The sequence below is a fragment of the Apteryx rowi genome, unplaced genomic scaffold, assembly GCF_003343035.1.
Source record: "Apteryx rowi isolate R43461 unplaced genomic scaffold, aptRow1 scaffold_233, whole genome shotgun sequence".
NCBI lineage: Eukaryota > Metazoa > Chordata > Aves > Apterygiformes > Apterygidae > Apteryx > Apteryx rowi.
Window position 1 is genome coordinate 1296070 of NW_020448675.1, and position 20794 is coordinate 1316863.

The window sequence follows — 20794 nt, forward strand, 5'->3', positions numbered from 1 at the left end:
GGACTAGAACATGTCTCCAATGAGAAAAGGTACTTCTTAAGATACATTTGTATCATTATAAAGTCTTGTAACTTGTTAAAGTATTAAAAATCCTTGTTTTATTTATTGATTTGCTTCTTCATACATTAGTTTAATTTCTTATAGGCTTTCAAGCTATTCTCCTCTGATCTCTGAGATCTATTACTTTTTTAGTTCCATAGATAGTAGATAACGGAATCATTTACTAAACAAGCTAATACAATTTCATACTACAAATCATAGCCCCTTGAGCATGTAAGTATAAAAGAAACAATTTAATTTTTTCTGTAATGGAACACACTAAAAAAGCAAGAAATTAGCTTATGAAGCAAATGGGAACTCAGTAGTCTAACAACTAGTAGTCTATGAACTATAAACAATGAGATACTCTATGCAAAGAACACAAATGAAGTAAGGCCTCCTCTGTCCTAACAAAACTGACATTTAAAAACACATGATGTAATCACAAATCTAGGGGGAAAAGGAGACAGCAAAGTTGTTTTCTTTGCCAATCTTTGCTGAATCCTGCTTTGAGCCAACCAACATAGAATGTGTACGGGCTGGAAAGACTGGACTTTTGTAAATATTCTTATCAGACATATCAAATTGTAATTGTTTAATTTTAATTACTAAGTGATAGTATGGATGTGGCTACTCTGTTTCAGAGAGTAAGAGATTTTAACGGTATGGATGCTGACCATCCTATTCCAGTTGGACTATTCCATAGGCACATTTGAATTTACCAGTACAAATCTAGATTTTTTTTTTAACCTTCAAGTACTTGACTTTGCTACTTTTATTATGCTCTAAAGTCATTCAATTTTTGTTTTCATGTAGCCAAGATGAAAAAAAGCCAACAGAACAAAGAAGAAAAAATAATATGACTTACTATTCACACTGAATTAACTCATCTGCAGAGCTCTCATCTTCAGATCTAGCATGCAGATCTCAGCTTCCTGAGCTAACAACAAAACTGGTTGCAGTAGTAGGTGTTTGTCCTCTATATGCACCAGTACTGAGAGAGAATGAGATATTGTGGCAAAGTATTTCCTACTTTTTTTTTTACATCAGGACAATGATAATACTAAGGAACCTTGGCTTCCATTGTAAGCATTGGGTAGGATGTGCCATGCCATTTGCCTTCAAAGCTGAGGATTAGCCTTTACTAGTACAAGTGTGGCTTACCCGTCCTCCCCTTTTCCCCCGCCTCTCCAAAATCAAGTGAACACTATCCACATTTTCTGCTCAAGCAAATTATTCCTCCTCCATTGGATTGTGCCACTAAGTGCTTGTGATACCATTTAAGTGGTCTTTATTCAGTACATTGAATCAAACAATAACAAGTTCCAAAATAGTAGGCAACGATCATTTTCCTATACAGAATAAATTTAATATACATTTACAAAATGTGTTACAAAAATGTGTTTCTTCATCACTGTTTTTGTTCATAAATGGCTACAAACTCAATGAGGAACACTGATAGTAACTCCTTTAGGTTTCTTTGTGATATCTCTGTTCAGGCACATTAAAAAAAGGAAAAAAAACTTTTGTGTATACCAAGTACCCAAATATATATCATTAATATGCAAAAATAAATAAAGTTGATAATAAAAAAAGAACTGGATACATTCTGTGGATTGTACAAGAGCACATCAAAATGTTCCTGTAAAGTATCAGGTTTAGCTACTTGTGGCAGGAGCCATCAAAATATTATCACTGGTATTTGACAATTTTTAACATCAGTTATAACCTATCATTGTTACTAGGTACCTAACTCCGCATATCTTCTGCTGAAGAAGCTATTCAGGCTTATCTGCACTTATATTTGCTCAAATGGGAGAAGCAAAAGAGACCATCAGGACAGTGATTCAGGTATGGCAAGGTAAAAAGTAGTTTAGGAATTTTCCCAAGGCAGAGTTTTTGTCTCTACAGGCCTCTGATCAATCAATATTAATTTGATACCAACCCAAGCTGACTTGTGATACTGCAGACTGACCCAACACAGGTATTCTTAGCTGTTACAAACAGCCATGGGACATGACTGACTGACTCTCACCAGCTCCGACCATGAAGCAGTTCAAACATGATATTTGAATAGACAGTATATCTTTTGTGATTACATCAATTATTCTGAAACAAACTTGGAATTTTTATTGGCAAGTAACTGCTTCACCTAGTGGAAGTCTTAGGAAACAGCAAACTAAGAAGCCTAGTTTATGCTTACCAGCATATATCAAGCAGCCAAGGTGAAACTGAAATTAGTGGCACTGTGTACAAAGTGAATAACAAGGGAATGGGCTGGAGGGCCTGGCTATGTTTGCTACTGCCCTTAGTTGTGCTTAAAAATCCTTTAAAAATCACTGAAGAAACAGTGAATGCTTAATTAACAATTTGTTCCATAAACAGAAAAGGTAATGAAGCTTAATTGTGTGCAGATTTGTGCCTTTAGTTCTTCAAACCTCCACATCCAATGCAATAACCCATTACTCTTGCTCTCTCCATGACCTTTATAAAAATTTCCTAGGAAAACACAATACATCATAGTCCTAGCTAACCTGAAGTCATGTGTGTTCTGACCCAACAGATACTATGCACAGGCCAACAGAATGTATGAGGATAGAATTTTCCTTCATTTTTCCTTTAATGAGGGCACTACCTCACAGGAAACTTTCACTAAATTTGAAAAAACTGAGATATCCTAAAGACCTCTACACATTCATTAGATCAAGCTGAAAATTAGCTGGAAAGTCAAAAAAAGACAGGCGTTAGCAATGTGGTGGTGAACAAACAGAAACTAGAATTCTAGCTTAATTAACTAGAAAACTAGCTTAATTTATTAAGAAAATCCTATTAAATCTTAATAAAATACTAATAGATACATTTAACAGGGTAACATTTTATGTAGCTTTTAAAAACAGATTTTATTTTAAAACACAATCTGTACTTTGGTTGTACTTATTGCCTTCCTCTTAACATTTTCAGGTGTAACAGTCAGTTCAGAGATCATCATTTTATATATGAAGACTCTTTTTTTTTCCCCCATGTGCAAAGCTTCACACCTACCTAAACTGAATTTCACTTGCCATTTTCCTTTCCAATCATTTAGTCTTGAAATGTCCTTTAGCTGAGTCAAAAAAGATGGGCGGTGGCAACTTGCAATAGAGCTGCATAAGCAAGTGGCAGGTGATAGGCATTGGAGACTTCCTCCAGCAGGGCACAGAGGCACCCATCTGCTGAGCTGGGAGTTTTGTTGTTTGCTGTGGGATCAGATTCAGGATGTTGCAGAGCGACTGTGGAGGCTCACCTGGCCCTTGCACAATTATCTTGCCGTATTACTTGCTGCTCATCATGTGCTCAACAATGATACTGCTAGGGGTGACTGTGAGTACGTGAAGAGTGTCTATGGAGCTCTGGGGGCCAGAGCCCTTCTCCTGTGGGTGAAGGGCATAAAGACCAGGTGGTGTTCTCCTCAATCCTTCCAGTGAAAGAGAAAGGCTCATGTAGGAGTGGACACACCCTGCCTGCCAACGTCTAACTGCATAGCTGGTGTCACAGCCAGAGCTTTGGCTTTTATGACCACAGGATCCTCTTTGAGGAGAGAGAATTACTCAGAAGAGATGTGATCCATCTGACCAAGTAGGGAAAGAGGATCTTTACCAAAAGGCTTGCTAACTTAGTGAGTAAGGCTAACTAGGTACATTGGGGAGGGTTGCTATAACCTTAAGAATAGTGAACGCATGGCAGGCAGCAAAGAGGCATCTGGGATTAGCATGATGGAGGAGGCTCTCACCCTTTCCCTATAAAAACAGCATGACAGGGGCCCATCTCCAGTGTCTATATGTGAACACACACAGCATGGGAAACAAACAAGAGCAATTAAAAGTCCATGCATAGCTCTGGAGCAGTGATTCCCCTGGAACTACAGAGATATGGTTGCATAGCTTGTGTGACTGGAGTGCTGCAATGGATGGATACAGGCGCTCGGGAGAGAGAGACACTAGGAACACAACGAGGAAAGCTGCACTGTGTTTAAAGGGGCGATTCAAATGCATGCAGCTTTGCTTTGAAGAAGATGATGAGACATTTAAGAGCTTATGGATAAGGTTCAAAGGGCAGGTGACATCATGCTAAAAGTTCACTGCAGACTGCCTGAGAACATCAAGTAGACAAAGGCTCCTTTAGACAGCTGGGGAAACCTCACAATTACAGGCCCTTTAACCACCCTAATACCTGCTGTAAGAGCAATACTGCTAGCCACAAGCAATTGAGGAGACTTCTGGAGTATGTTAATGATTTTTGTAGAGATTATTGAGATTTTTGTATTCAGTATAATATTCAAATTTGTATTGCAGTAACATCATTTCATGAGGAATAAATAAACTGTATTATGTGCTATTTCATAAAAAATATTTTCCCTTTAAGCTTCAGAGTTTACTTGTCCAAAAGACAAGAAATATATGCTATATGAGTTTTTAACTGTGATTTAAAGTGTTTCAAAGAAGCTGACTGGTTTCTAATATGCAACATTATACCAAGTCATTCTGATGGTAATTAAAAAAAAAGTCAGTCTTCTCTAGATGAACATAGAAAAGCTATACTAATTTGAACTGAAAGATTATTTCTTTATAGAAAGAGAAATGAAGACAATGTCATAATTTTAGGAAAGGGGAAGTCTGGAGGAATAGCTTTCACATCCTTTATATTGGTTTGCCTGTCTTTGGGTATCTCAGACATCAAGAGATGAAGTTTGTGTATCTGACAACATGGATGCATCCCATGCTGTTTGTATTGCTATTTGAATGGTTTGGCTCTCTCAATTACTTCCAGTTTCTCCCTTACAGTACAGTAATCTTAAGAAATGTAATGTACAGTATCTCAAAAAAAGAAACATGATGTTTTACCACATAGTAAAGTTATACTTTGCAAACTGGATCTGGTAGTTTGTCACTTTGAGCTTCAGTGAAGATAATGTTTTTTGTGCGCAAAGGAAATTTCATTTCTTAAGGACAAAGACCATTATATGCAAATGAGAATTGTTTTTGTGGCCTTCAATATTCCTTCACTGTAGACAACATCAGAAAACTCAATATTGGTAGGCATAAACATTATTAAAACTTGTTGGTCACGTATCATCCTTTTTCTGGTTATTTACATACTGGGAGAAGTGACAGATGCACCAGAATCACAAAGCTAACTCAGTGCTCAGGGCTGGGGAGGAGCATCAGTCTTGGCTGATGTTGTTGAACATATTGAAAGGCTTGAAATTCTTTAAAAAATGTGAAGGAAATTAAAGCAATCCCTCTGATGGAGACAAATTATGAAAGAATATCTGCTATCACCACCTTCTGTGGATTTCTACCAGACAAACTATACTTTTAAATAGTTGTATCTTTTTCTTTTCTAGGTGTGTGATAGTGGATCTTTTCCATGCTAATAGCAATGATCACCAGCAAGGACAAAATGCATCCTGTAGAAATACTATTCCTAATGCAAGTCTTGCTTTTCTTGGGGGAGAGCTTTCAGCAAAAGTCCTTTAACATTATCTTCAATGTTGTTCTCAGGAAAAGTATTTCCTGTCCTCAATGCTGTGAAGAAGTACTGTATGTGAGAGCAAAGAGAAACAGCTCTATTTAAATACATATGTAAATATGCATTGGCATAACTTTTTTTCTTTTTCCTGTGCTTGCTCTTACTTTTATGAAAATGTTACTTTTGGGAAAGATGCTGTTATCTCTTTAGAGGTTTTCTATCAGTTCATACAGTAGACCAGTAACAATTACAAAGCTGATAAAAATACTGATAACTACTCTCTCCTGTACATTCCCACATTGGAAAAGCAATGTATGCAGACTTGCTGAATGATTTCACATAGCAAATGGAGATATAGTGATATTCTGTGAAGCTTATTTTGAATAGTGAAGTGAAAATACACTGAAGAAACAAGGAATGGAAATTGATGCAGATGCTTGAGATGAAAATTAATCTTCATGTCTTCCCATCTTGAATCAAGTGATTTACCATAGATTTATGCTTTAACAAATGTGAAAGAATTATTTGACTTTGCATCTACAATGTCTTAATTGTGAAAATTTTGAAAGATCACATATAATTAAACTTAACTAAAGAACTGAAAATTCACTTTCCTTTTCAGCAGGGAGGGAAGCACAATGTTTTCCTAAGTATACTGTGTCTCATTACATATTTTGCACCTCTGCCCTTTTCTGAGGAATTTTTATTGTCAATGACCACAAATTGACAAGTTTCTGTTGCATTGCAGCCCTGGTCATAACAGCTTTAGTACTCAGTTTTATTTACACAAGAGAAAACAGATTAATTTGAATGTGTATTAGACACATAAGGAAATCATCAAAAGCTGTGTACTGAAGAAGCCTTTTTTGGTGATGTTGACTTTAAACGTTTAGGCAGCAACTGACTCTACGTTTCTTCAGTGACTATGACAAAGCAATAATGGAACAAAAACAGCAGATGAAGTACATAGTAAAATACATGAATATTACTTTCGATACGTATGCCACTCTTTGGATTAAAATGAACAGCAAGGAAATAAAAGATATAAAATACACAGCTGATCTTTCAATTAGCTGTAAAAATAAATGAAGCATAAACAAAACCCAGAAATGCATTTTAAATATGCATGCATTCCAAAGTAAACCAAGAAAAATCTCACATATGATATAATATATATACTCCTTGTATCTCAAAGTAGTATTTTTCACAGAAAATATTTTCTCCAAAATGGAAATAAGCAATTATTACTAAAATTCATAATTTTCAACTGAAGTTGATTGACATCAATCAAATATTGCAATCTGAAAAGTAAGATTTATTTTTGATATATTTCTTCATTTTAAAGATCCCACTTCAGGAAAATCAAAAACACTTCCTGTTAGGATCAAAGAACAAGTACATTACATTGTCCACAAAATATGTCTTGAGTTTCTGAAGTCATTCTTTGGGCATACATGGGGAAAGACATTTCTATAGCACATCTATAACTTTTCCTGTTTCTCAAATTAGGAAGCTTTACTAATGATTTGCAGACAACAGTGCTTGACATGTCAGTCAGCTTTTGTGGTCTGAGATTTTTCTCTTTGTCAGTACCAAAAAAACAACCCAGAAGATAAAAATAAGTATATGTACTTACAGTATATAGTATTGTTTTTTTCTTTCCCAAATTCATCATGACAGTAGAACCACCTAGCCACAATACAGTGTTAGACAATATAGTATTATAACAGACAATATAGTATTATAACAGAAAAGTCTAATAACAATATCACTATGCTATTTGCTACCTATGGGTCTATTACAATGCTGTTTTAAAAGTTTTGACCATAAACAATGAGCAACAGAGTAGCTCCAGAGCTTTGAGATCTGTAACTGTAGTCTGTGAAAACTACAGGTGTTAAGACCTACCTCCACCTATCTCATCCTAAACTCTTCCTTGTAGGTTTGAAGAAAACTGCAGGTCCTGCTGAAGGTAGCATGACCTTTGCAAAGCCTTCATTTGGAAAAGCAAGTTCCATAGAAGCATAAATATGAGGTCCCATTTACACTCAGAAGCATCCTCATCTGATCTGTTTAGCAAATAAGCTCCATTGCAAATCATAGGCAGGGAGCAAAGCATTTATATTCTAAATAAAACCCTATGTTTTTTATGATACACGTGTGATACACCAACATTTCATTAATTTTTGAACAGTGGTGGTAACTTCCCTTTCAGCATTTCTCCAGGAGAGAAAGAATGACAAATTAGGCTTTCTTAATCTCAAAAAACCTGCTCCCAAATTCTGGGAAAGTCTATGCACGTTTCTAAGGGTCTTTTTAGTACAAAATGAAGATAAATGATGCCAGATCTTAAATTTCTGCAGTTTCACCTAGTCCAGGTTTGTAGGTGATTTGGACTGTTCTCTGGAATCTGGGCACCTAAATCCTGCCTAAATTTTCTGCTAAGACTGGATGCAATTCACCTGAGATTTAAAATAATCTACCACAACGTTGAAATATATTTCAAGATGTGAAAATTGTTTCATAAATGTTCTCATTTCTTTTTAGCTGTGAATTAGCAAAATATGAAACCAGACATGTAAAAAAGGAAAAGTCTCCACAGAATATTTTGTAGCACAGAGAAGCATCATGAACTTTAGATGAAAAAGAAAAGATAGGATGTTGCACTTTAGCCCTTTTTGGCTGCTCAGACCAAATTTATATTTACACTGACTTACAAACAGGAATGCACACTTATTTTGTAGTGTATCATAGGTGCATAAGTAAAGCTGAAAATCATATAGCTGGTAAATGAAATACTGTGAGTAGACCCTTGGGGATAAGAGAAAAAGGTTAAGTAGTGGGTACACTCAGGAAACACATGAAACACATGCATGGAGATTGTAACATAGGGAAAGAGAGTGCAATGGGATTGTTGAAGAGCCACAAAGAGAAGGAAAAGGTAGCAAAAGATGGAATCCTGTGATAAGGCAAAGAAAGAGAGAAAAAATCAGCTTTCTGCTACCTTTGCTTTCCTTGTTTTATAATGTAGTCATTTATATGCTTCACTTACTAAATAACTCAAAATCAAAGCTTATCTCTATTGAAGTTTCTGAATTCTGCTTCTGAATTTTCTCATGAGTTAAAATTGTATTTTTCTAGGGAACTGAGGATTTCTGATACAACCAGCAAGACAGTAATTTTAATGTTCTCAGTTTAACTAGCATTATAGGTGTTTTCAATATGGTTAAAGGGATATGGCTTTATCTTCCATAAACATGACTAAAAACATATTAACAAAGTTAAGTTAACAAAACAAATCACAAGCTGTGAATCACAGCACTATCAGTTCAATCAGTGTTTAACCAAAAGCAAAATAAATAAAAGATATGAAAGTAAATGAAAAAAATATAAGTACTTTTCACAGATTGTGAGAAGCTTTTACCAACAGAACATCAATGAAATATACAATTCAGAAAGAATTTGGGGTACTCAGATAAATAAAAAAAGTGATTTTATCAAATGTCTTATAAACAGTTTCTTCTCTGTTATTACAATGCATTAATAAAGTCTTACACAACTTCTTGAATATAAGAACTGCATTTCTATTTTTGACAGCATTATCTTCACACATGCATTAAATCTAGTTATTAAATGACTTATGAAATATTTTGCAAAAACTGCATGGAAAAAGAAATATACTATTCCATAGTGCAGTTCTATGTTTAAACAAGATAACAGTTTTCAAAAGCTTTACTCTTCAGTACTTTGAGTAAGTAGAAAGTACCTACTGGAACACAGCAAAACTAAAAGTATAATGTTACGGGCAAGGCAAGATTTGTGGGAAAAAGTAATGTCTTTTATCATACCAAACAGTATGACTGAAAAAAGTAAAAAAGTTTTTGGCACACAAGCCCTTTTTCAGGTGTATTTGAGCATTTGAGACCAGAAAAATAGCCAAAATAAAAAATAGCCTGAAAAGTAGTAGTAGCATGAAAAGCTTAGGATTACTATCTCCTGCCCTGGTCTTCTTGTCCATCATACATAAAACTTGGCTCCATCTACATAAAACTCTACACTACATCCATCCATGCTACATAAAACTTGGCTCTGGGTCTCCTCTGAGTCAGCTCTCACCTCTTTAGCCCTCAAATATGATTGCATTTTTGTGGAACCAAAATACATGTTAGAAGCCTTGAGGCTTTGTATGAAGGTACACGGCTTCCTAGCATACTCTTTGAGAAATACAGAGGGAACCAAACCTGATGCGGTGTCATCCATGCTGACTTTTGGGAGTGTTCACAGTTCTCTCTCTTTCTCTCTCGTTGTCTGCATTCAGGCCAAATCCAAATCCTTCTTTCTCTGCTTGCTGCAATCTGTCTCATCATTTTCTTATCCTTACTGCAAAAACTTTCATTCAGGCAAGCAGTAACTACAGCTGTTTCTACCAGTCTCCCAAACATCCTCCTGTGATTTTTCAGCCCACAGAGAATGCTGATATTAAAATTATCCTCCCTGTTAACTTTTTGGCTTTAAACTCTCAATCTCTCCATTTCCATCCTTATATTTCCAAGTAAAATTCAAACCTAATATTACAATCATTTCTTACTGTTTTGTACTTATTTTTCTCCTTTATTTTCTTGTTTTCCCCACCTTCTCTAGTCACCCACCCAAAGGAAAAGAAATAGCTGTTTATGCTATAAACTATCTTAATGCTTTCTTATGAATCATCTGATGCATACAACAACTAGCTTATAGGCAGCAGTATATAGCACTGGCACAGTTTGCAAACAGATTTTGAATGACACAGCAAGGCCAAGAGACAAAAATGGTAGTGTTTGAGAAAGATATCAAATTGAAGAAGGATATATCAGCTCCTGGTTTTAAATGAATTCTGAACTCAGAGGGATTTGGGAGCCATTGCTTTGCTCAGAGGAAAGACATGGCTAGGTGGTTCTACTATCATGATGAATTTGGGAAAGAAAAAAACAAAATAGCATTCCATCCTTCAAACACTCTGAGCTCTCCTCTAATTCATCTGTGCCACTCTCTAAGAAATCTAAAATATGTGAATGTATTCGCAATAATGGAAATAACGAGAACTGGACAATGAAAATATTTTAAATATCCTGAAAAGATTTTCCAATTATTGTAACAAATAAAAAGAGCACTGAGGGTCATAAGTGAAAAAAATAAGGAAGTAAAAAGACAGGCATTCTTGAGCTCATTAATTAACAATTATTTTAAGGAATTAATAATGGGAATGACTCAGAATCCCTGAAGCAATTAAGCAATAAAGTGTTATTAAGTTGAAAAAGATAGGAAACTAAACACAAGCAATTAATTACAAGTGAATCAATAAGAATTAGTTCAACAGAGGATCTTTGAACAATTCAACATGTGGTTCAACATGGGGTCTTTGAAAGGGGAAATCCTTTCAGCCATGATTACCATGACAATGAAACCAATGTCCAGTAAACCAGTTGTCAATTAAAGGAACACTGTTACCTCAATTATCTTTTAATAGCCTCATTCCCTAAAATTGTAATTTCTCATATTTCCTTCAAAGTGCTTACCCTGATACACTGCAAAAGGAAAAACACTTAAAAGGAATTGTGAAACTGCTACTACATTAAATATTTTCAAATAAATAAAGCCAACAAAAAGCAAAGGAAAAAATATCTTTTTGCAGTTGTAACAGTCTAAAGACTGATCTCATAGATAATATTTCCAATATATATAACTTTTTTTATTCTGATAGGCTCTCTTTAAATAATTAATCATTAAGAAAATGGACTGCAGACACAGTGGAGATGAAAGCAATGTATGTATATGTTTGTAAGTATTTTGAGAATATTACTTGGTCTTAAAAACAACTCAGCAATCTTTCCCAGTATCATAACTCAATCTGTTGTCACTATTAGTTGTGCAAGAAAAATGTAAGAATCCTAACAAAGAATCATACCTTTTTTTGATTACTTTTGACAATCAGAGGATGAAAGACTTCTTGAGACAGAAGTTGTATTTGAATTATCATATTACATAGTCATTGATTGACTTGCACTTCATACAGTAAACTGAGCTTGTTCAAAGGGAAAGTAGATAGTTACACATCCTGATTTTAGGCAAAGTGATGAATTAACTACATAATATAATACTAGTGGGAATTAGTCTTTTCTATGCCATTGTATGTGATTGACACCAGAAGGATGGATATGCCATTGGACATCTTAAATCTGGAAGAAGGGATGCTTCTGCTGTGAAAAGCAGCAACATCTTCCAGTGGTGTTAGGAAGATTTTAAAGCATTTTTTAATACAGAAGAGTGCATAATAGAACAAATTTTCAATGGAACATATTCAGATGTAGCATTACATCACCCGTCATTGTGGATTTGTAAGCTCCCTGCTTTGCACCTTCAGACTTACTGTCAAGTTGTAAAAGGCAAGCATAATGAAACTAGAAAGGGAATGACTAAGAAAGCCCAATATGATCAAAGGACCCCAAAGGTATGTTAGAATACTGCTAGCTACCAACCTCCAATGACTTGTCACATTTGGTAAACTGTGATGAGCTATTTGCACTGAAAGTAGACATGAAATATGAGACACAGTAGATTGGGTCAGCTAGCAAGGCAACCAGAGGAATAATGAAGACCAGTAAGTAAAAAATAATAATAGAAAAGAGAATATTTAGGAAAATCTTTCTGAACAAATTCCAAGAAAATTTAGACTGCAATGGACCTTTGGAGATCATCTAATACAGTTCAAAGCTGAGCTGGAATGGACCTTCGGATGTAGCCTACTGGCTACACCCTTGCTAATGAAGGCCAGCATGTGGTTAGGGTCCACTGCCACAACAGTGCACTGTTGACTCAGGTTCATTCCAGAGCATATATTTTTAAGAATCTTTTAAACCTAATATGCTCTCAGCTATCTGAAAAGTCTGCATGACATGTTTTTTATTTATTTGCTACTGTCCCTTGCTTCGACCTCCTTTTTCTCAAAACTAAGGAAAGTGGATGCAGTGGGACTTTGCACATATGTTCTCTTTTGTCATTAGCTGTCACTAACACAGGCTGCAAGCTTCTCAGAGCAGATCTAGCAGCTTGGAAACCGAAAGTTGGACCTCCTTGAGACCTTAGCTTGAAATAGAGGCTGATGTACACTACACAGCCAATCTTTTCTCAGAGCCAGTAGCATCCAGGACTCATAACCCTGTGCTGCAAAAAGACTGTATTGGAAAAGGTTAAGGCCAAGAAAAAGTACTAAAACTCCTTTATGTCCTCGGAGCACTGAACATACAGCAAATATACAAGGGACAACTCAAGAATTTTGACAGGCATTGCTACAAGATGAATATACAACATGAATATCCCATTATTGAAAATATGTATGCAATTCTTAAAGACAGCCTTCATGACATATACATATATGCACACCCACATGTAAACAAATATGTTATGCCTTAGTGACAGGCATATGCTTTATAGCTAACATCAGTAACATCCAACATTTATCACATATCACCTTCCATTTTTAAAAATATTGAAGTACTTTAGTTTATATTCTTCTTTACATTCTTATACAGAGGAACTACTCCATTCACCACAGAAACATAACCAACCATGGCATGAAATGCAGCAGCTGTTTAACAGCTTTTGGCAGATATACAGAAAATTTTAATGAGAAGGCTAACCTAGGTACCCAAAATTACAGATGAAGTAAGTACTGACAATACAGTTACTCAAGCTCAAAACTTGGCCAGGATATTGAATTGACCTGTTATCAAAACTGCAACGATGCTTTTAGTCTGGTTTAATAAAGAAACAAGATTTATGCAATCAAACTCTATATACATGTACCGTCTGTCTCCCATTCCTCTCCCTCTTTTCTACAACAGCTTTTCAGCTTCTTGGCCAATTTCAAACAAATTCAATAGAAAAGTAGAGGTCTCAGAAAGATTACATTCCTAAAAACTTTATAAAAATGAGAAAGAATAGAGAAAAAGAAACCCCATTAGTGTCTCCACTGAGAGACTGCAATGGGCAAGACGACTGTCATCCCTTGTTAGATATCAGAAAACCTATTTAAGAGAAAGACCTTGTAAATGTCTCTATCATGGAAAACCTTCTGTCACTGCTTGTTAAACTTCTACGAGAATCAACTTTGAAAAATAAATCCACAGGAAATCCAGCTTACTTAATTCTAAGTCATGAAAATAATTAATAACTATAAGAGGTCAGGATTTGGGATTTATATCTCATGTGAAAGGCATTATTTTTCACAAGAAGGAATAAATCTCACAAGGCTATTCAAGGAAGAACATGTATGCCCTGACAATTTTTTGGTGCCTTTTGATAATGGCTTGATTTTGTATGAAACAATACATCTATTTCATCTTTTGAACTGTTCCTCCAAAAGTCTTTTCCCATAACTTAAACAGTACATTTTTTCATGATGATCCTCAGCTCTAATTATAGTTACGCATATCTGTAAGGGATGAATATTGTTATTGGAGCTTTATGGTTATGAAAAAAAAAAAATATAACCTATTTTTACCCACTCAGTTTTCAACCAGGAAAAAGTTGCATGTTTTTAGCAGAGACATAAAGGTTTAGAAAAAAGATTTCTTAAGACAGTGGAGATGCACCACATCCTTATGCCTTCCTCTGTTAGGACAGTCTTTTAAACATTTTCCCCTAATACTGGGCTTAATTTAGAAACATTTGCTTTTAATTTAACTCCATGAAGTGGTTCCTTACATTGCAGTGGTATCCTAGGATCATTCATTCTTTAATCAAAAGAGGTCTATGTCTAATTTGTGAATTTCACATTTGTTCAGAAGAAGATAAATGCCAGCTCACTCAGCTCAGCCAACGTGGCTTCAGATCTGACTATGCATGGTAAGCAGAACTACCAAAATCTTAACTGACTGTAAACTTTCAGGACTCTATGGCAAAAGCTCTTGTGGCTTACTCGTGAATTACTCACTTTGACGTACCTACATAAGATAGAATTCATCTCACCAAACACAAATTACATCAGCCACACTTATCTAGGCCCCTTCACAGACAATGAGGAGGGACAGACACTTCCAGGTCATGATTCTCAAGTAGGTATTTAAGATAGATATGAAGAAATCACCCATATCTCTATAAAAGAAGCCTAAGAAACTGGTGTTTGTGACCAATCGCATTCCTATGCTTTGCCAAAATCCTGTTTTAGGAATTTATGTGCTCATTCTGATGCATGATTAAGTATTCAGTGCTAACACCCAGCAGAAAGATGCCCAGAATGTTTCACTAAGTCATTTGCTAAGGAGTCAGTAAGCCACTGATACCTGGTTAGTTACTCAATTTCTCTCAGTCAGCAAAATCATCCAAGAGAAGTTTAGAAGTTTAGTGTCACACCGTCAAGGAAAAAAGGAGAAGTGTTCAGCAAAAGCAAGGAATCCATTCCTGACTAAATTAAACTTTCAGTATGTGATAGAGAAACTAAGAGAAATTTACAGCTACAAGCATCAGAAGTCTACTGCTGCAAATGATATATTTACGTAAGAAAGTATAGAAATGTCTCTGTATATCTAATGTCTAATGTGTATACAAAATGAAGACTTAAATTTGGGTCTGGAAAAAAAAGCATATAGATAGCAACACGGTCCTTAAATGAGGACAGGATCAGCTGAAATGAGGAATCAGATGGAAGAGAAGCTGAATACAACCAAATATTAAATAAAGAACAATATTAAAACAACTTAATCATTAATGTGTAAATGTTATAATATGCACATAAAAAGTAATTAAAATAATTGTTACTTACCTTAGAGATCTGAAACAAAGTGGACTTCTGATTTAACTACAAGCAGTCTCTTCCCAAGAGAGAATTGTCTAACTTTTCCACCACTTTCAAATCTGGAGTGGAAGATATTTTAGGCCTGGCCAAATACCACTGGAAGAAAATGTGTTCACATGTTTGGCCCTGTCTTACATTCCATCCTCTTGCTTTGGCATACAGACACAGCTAATTTTAACCAGTGACATAAGCAGCTAATTCTACTGCTAGAATTGTTGTGCACTGACTCCAGAAATGAACTGTACTACTACGAGACACAACCAATCCATAATGCTTATTGAAAGGGCCCTACCTGTTTCATTTGAGATCATAAAATCCCAACTGCTCTATTAAAATCTGAGATTATGCAGCACCTCATAGGATTTGGATCTATATATTACTAGTATAATTAGCTGCTAACAGCACACAAAGTTCAGTTAGAAATAAAGAACTTCTTTATTTTCTGCATCCATATGTAATAGGTAATATCCAACAAAAATTAAATAGTTATTTTTCTGATAAACCGTAATTTTAATGGTAACATTATTCTAACTAAAATCTACACTAGTTAGTAAATACAGTCTCTTTAAAAATGAAAATATATATAATCTAATATACTTTAAATAATATATATGAATTTCATACAATGATTTCATTAACTATTTAATTATAAGCTTTTCCCAAAAGTTGTTACCCTTGATATTTAAGAAAAATGCATATAAACACCAAGAGCTTTAAAAAAATACAAAATGAAGTTGCATATATTATATATTTAGAGATGATATTATAGAAATTACGAGACATTTTCTCCAGTGCTATTTTAACTTTGAGTTTTAAAATGTAGAAACTAGAATTTCAGCCCTGCACTGCTTACATTAGACTGACTATACAAATACTGATCCATGGACTTTCTGTTCAACCCACAATACTGTAGATAAAATCTGTGATGGTAGCTGTCTACAATTTAAAAAGCATTAAAACATACATTTGTAAGATTTATAGGAGATTAAAAGTTCTATTAACATGTGCTAAGTGAAGTATTGTAACCATTATCCATATGTTCAGACAATTTTATTTTGCAAAGCACAGTGCTTCCTTTATTCTAACTCAGGACTCACACTGTTAGTGTGCTTTAGAAGACGAACCTTCTATCAGACATTCAACAGCTGCAGATCATAAATTTAGGGCTGACACAAATCCACCTGATCACAGGGTTACAAGATACTTTTTTCCTTTTATGAACTCTCTGGCCATTAATCCTTTATCAGACTCTGTTTATATACACAAATGAAGTAGTTCATTTCCACATAAAATAACTAATTCACAGGTATCTGACAAAAATGACAAATATTTTAAATAATAAAATATTTATTAAAAAATTTTTCTTAAACAGCTTTTATATTTAATCTCTTGGATTTACGAAAGATAAACTGTGATGTCAGCATATGTGTATTGTATTAACATCAAAGCTTTTCTTTAATTGAAATTCCTTGTAAATATTAGAGGAAGAAACCTGTAAGTGTCACACAGTTTTGAAGGGCTCAGTACAGTCACTGTTTAGGTGATTGAATGTTCATGTCCAGCAATTTCCTGCCAAATTATTTATCCAGTCTTGGAGATAAGCAGAGAATCACATAAAATTGGACAGGAACCCCCCCCACCTCCCACAAGCAACATTTTAATTTCATTTTAATATGCTTCCTTTTGGCATATTTGTAATTATTTGATTTCTCAGTTCATAAAAAAAGATTGTCTGGCATAGTGCCCAGCTATAGAAAGGGATTAGATTAAATCACCCAGTAGCTCTCTTTGAGGACAAAACTGTTGTATTTTCTATGCATGATTACTCCTCTTGGTCTAGATTCTGAGACATCTTTTGTCTGCTCTTATACCTATCTAATATCTGCAAAGTAAAAACTAAAAAAATGAAAAAGACAAATACCTCAGTTAGTATCTTCTGAAGTGCTCATGAAGTAGGACTGGAGCAAGAGTGATTGTCAGTGAGTCCTGTATCATCTGAAAGTAGCTGTCTTCCTATTTAAATGTAAAGAAGGAAAAGAGAAAGGAAAGGAAAATTTTTCATGAGTACTGGGAAAGAACAAGATATATTCCTGAACTCCCCTTATGACTATTTTAATAGACACCATCTTACAGGTGATGGTCCAGCATCCACTGAAATTTAAATTATGGAACACAGATGAATAAATAAAAAGCTGGACACCCAAGTCCTATTTTGGCTGCAAATGTTCATGTTAGTATAGTTTATAGTGAACAGGAAATAAATTTTAATCCAAAATCTATGTGAAAAATAATGAAAAGAATTATATTGCAATGCTAAAATTCCATCTACTATTAGAATGTATCAGTGAAATGAACAATAACTTCAATTGGGGGTATCATTTCATCTGTATGAAAACAAGCTCTTCCTCTCAGTCAAGTAGTTCACATAATCCATAGTTCACAAATCCTGATGTCCTGTTCCTCATCACAAACCTCCATTTGGATTTTGAAAGTCAATAACTGACTACTTAGCCCTGGAAAGGTAACTAAGCAAACATTTATCTTCCAGCTTGCCTGTGCCCCCTCATACCAGCACTTGACTAACTAAAAGATCCTGTAAACCTATACCCTAAAAACAATTAAAAAACACATGTAAAGTCTGCTTTCACTATTCCGCTATCAAAGGGGTTCAAATTTTTTTTTCTACAAGTTACAATTTTAACAAAAATTCTATGTACACCTACAAGATTTCAGCAACACCTGCTCTTTGTCAAAGTACAAGACAACAAAATGGTAGAGACCAGTTTAACTAATTCATCTAACTAAAAAAGTCATAGAAGCCATTTGGACCTATCATTATCAACTTCTCTTACTTATTCAGATAATTTTCAAGTCTGCAACATGTTTAAGGAGTACAGTAGGGTTTTATTAAGCAAAGAGCATTCAAGGCAAAAGAAGAATATTCTGATCTCTATGGAAAACAGACATTACCTTAGAAATAAAATACTACAGAAGAAGAATTTTACAGTTCATTATAATAAGAAAAATTAGTTTTACTTTAAAGCTCCATGTTAGATTTTCTCCAACTATTTCTCAAAAGGAGGTATCTATCTGCAAAGATTTTTGGTCTGTACTGAGCAAACAGACTCTTAGATCATCTGGTCAAGCAAGAGATTATCTGGCTAGGACTGGAATCATGCTTTTACTTCATTGCAATATCTTTCTCTTTGTGGCCTCTAAAACTGGTCACTGTCAATAACAGTGACCCCTCTTCAGAAAAAAGGAAGAAACTCCAAGCCTCTCGTATCCTGAAAACTGCATTGAAAGATATCTCTTTTCATAATTAATAATGAGTCCTCTAGTAGACTTTTATTAAGTCTACTAGAGTAGACTTAATAGTAGTAGTAGTGGTAGCAGTAGTATTAAGTAGACTTAACAAAAGTCCTCTACTATTGAACAACTATGGCAACTGTTGAACAGCTGGCAAACAGTAAATGTAGCTAAAATTAATTGTGTAAGGATGTATAACTGCAGATGAAACAGAAGTTTGGCCATATGGACTATTTCAAGACATCTTGATAAAGGTTCAGATAGGTAAAATGCACAGTGATAGCAAGTTAACGATAAAATAGCAGACACTTTGGAAAAGTAAAATTCATATGCAAATATATATCTATTAGAATTACCAAATGGAAAAACAAAATCAAAACAAAGCCAAAAAAACCCAACCCGACCCCCTAGCAATTACACAGATAATTTTATTAATAATTTGGCAGAAAATACAAAGGTAATTAGTCACTAGAAATCTAGACATATTTCTCTGGAGTTCTGAGAACCGAGTAAAGAAAAAGACAAAGTTTTCTTGATTCCTGTTATTGAACCCATGTTAGTCCTTTGTAAGCTTGATTAATGATGCAATAGAAATACCACTTTTTCACATAAATTTTTTTTTTTAGTTCTTCTGACTTCCCACTGCTGTAAAGAGGCTCTGATATAATATGAAAAAAGAATTGTTAGAAACAGTTTTCTAGTGTGTCCCTTCAAAGCATTTTGAACTGGATCTATTTCCTGTATTTTTTAAACTGGTAAGTGACAGGACAGCAGACCATTTTTGGATAGATTGAGATCCTACACATTCCTAAGACTAGAGATAAGGTGAATGTCTAGGAAATAACGTTAACTTCTAAATCTAAACAAAGCAAATCAAGTGAGCCAATAGAGGACTTAATCTTTTATATATAAATAGAAGGAAATATTTGAAGAATACTGTTGTGCCTATTTTGGCTATAAAATTATGATTGTTTTAAATACTTATTTAAGCAAGGTGGAAAACACTCCAAAAGTAATATTTTGGAATATAAATAAAAAATAGCTTAAGTAGAAAAAGTGACAGGACCCCAAATGTATAAAGTTTTAAGGTAGATCTGCCTAGACCTTTTCATTATACTGATATGCATACGGAAGTTCTAAACAGCTTTGAAACTCAGAATAGTTAGGTTTCATTACAGTATGAGCAAGAATACTTATCTTTTAAAGCAGAAAAATCTCAAAATGACTATTCAAGATAAAATAAAAATAAAAGGACCTATTTTATAATTTTTTTATATTTTTTATTTTATAAAAGGACTTATTTATGCAACTGCCTGACATGTCACAGCACAGTAGAACCTTGTATCTGCTTTCTAGGAAATTTTTATCTCTGTGAACCCAAAGAGCTGCCTGTGGGTCTGTTGTCTGATCATCTTAGCAGTATTTCAGTCTCTGCTTCAGCTGTTAGCACCCAGTTCCTTGCTGTGACTCTCCTCATCTTTATTTTTTCTTTTGGTCACATTCTTCAACTTGGAATCTCCTCCCCAGTATGTTCAGCTGATCCAGAACAGGAACCTTCTTCAATCTCCTGTTCACCTGCTACACTTGCTCTCTTTTCAGAAGAACTTAGGCACAAAATGAATACATATAAAACAGATTTCAGCTGTCACAGAGGGCTAGTTGCCTTTCTGTGTTAATTGATATCTTCTGCTGGGATTGCATCTTCCTGTTTTGATTAAAAACTACTTAGTTTCTTAAGTTTTAATTTTGTATGTCCTTCCAAAGAGGCTAAGTAGTGAGGCATCAGAGAGAAAAGCTGCATGTGTACTTCTTGCTTGCTGCTGTACTCATGCCAAGTTCAGCCTGACAGGTGAACTACAACAGATATAAAAAGTAGTTTCTTTTCTAAGAGCATACAAGCCTGCTCAGCTTTGTAGAGTCTTCTAGAGAGGCAACTCAAGGAGGAATAAATTAGGAGTCTACAGCATGTGTGCAGACTAGAGTATGTAATGGAGATGGATTAGCTGTAGTAGGATCCTAAGAGCAGAAGATGGTACCTAGCAGTACTGCAAGGGGAAAAAAAATATCCCTCAATTCTCAAAGCATATTTGGAATGATTTTGTCCTA

At 34.8% G+C, this 20794-nt stretch overlaps 1 protein-coding gene across 1 annotated transcript in view; it reads right to left on the reverse strand.

The window, feature by feature from the left end:
- The window catches only part of SGCG (sarcoglycan gamma), a 97500-nt gene extending 80108 nt beyond the window's left edge, over positions 1-17392 (reverse strand). The window contains exon 1 of the mRNA XM_026065920.1: positions 17301-17392. The gene's annotated coding sequence lies outside the window, so the exon portion shown is untranslated. The remainder of the gene's footprint in view (positions 1-17300) is intronic.
- Positions 17393-20794: the final 3402 nt, after the last annotated feature.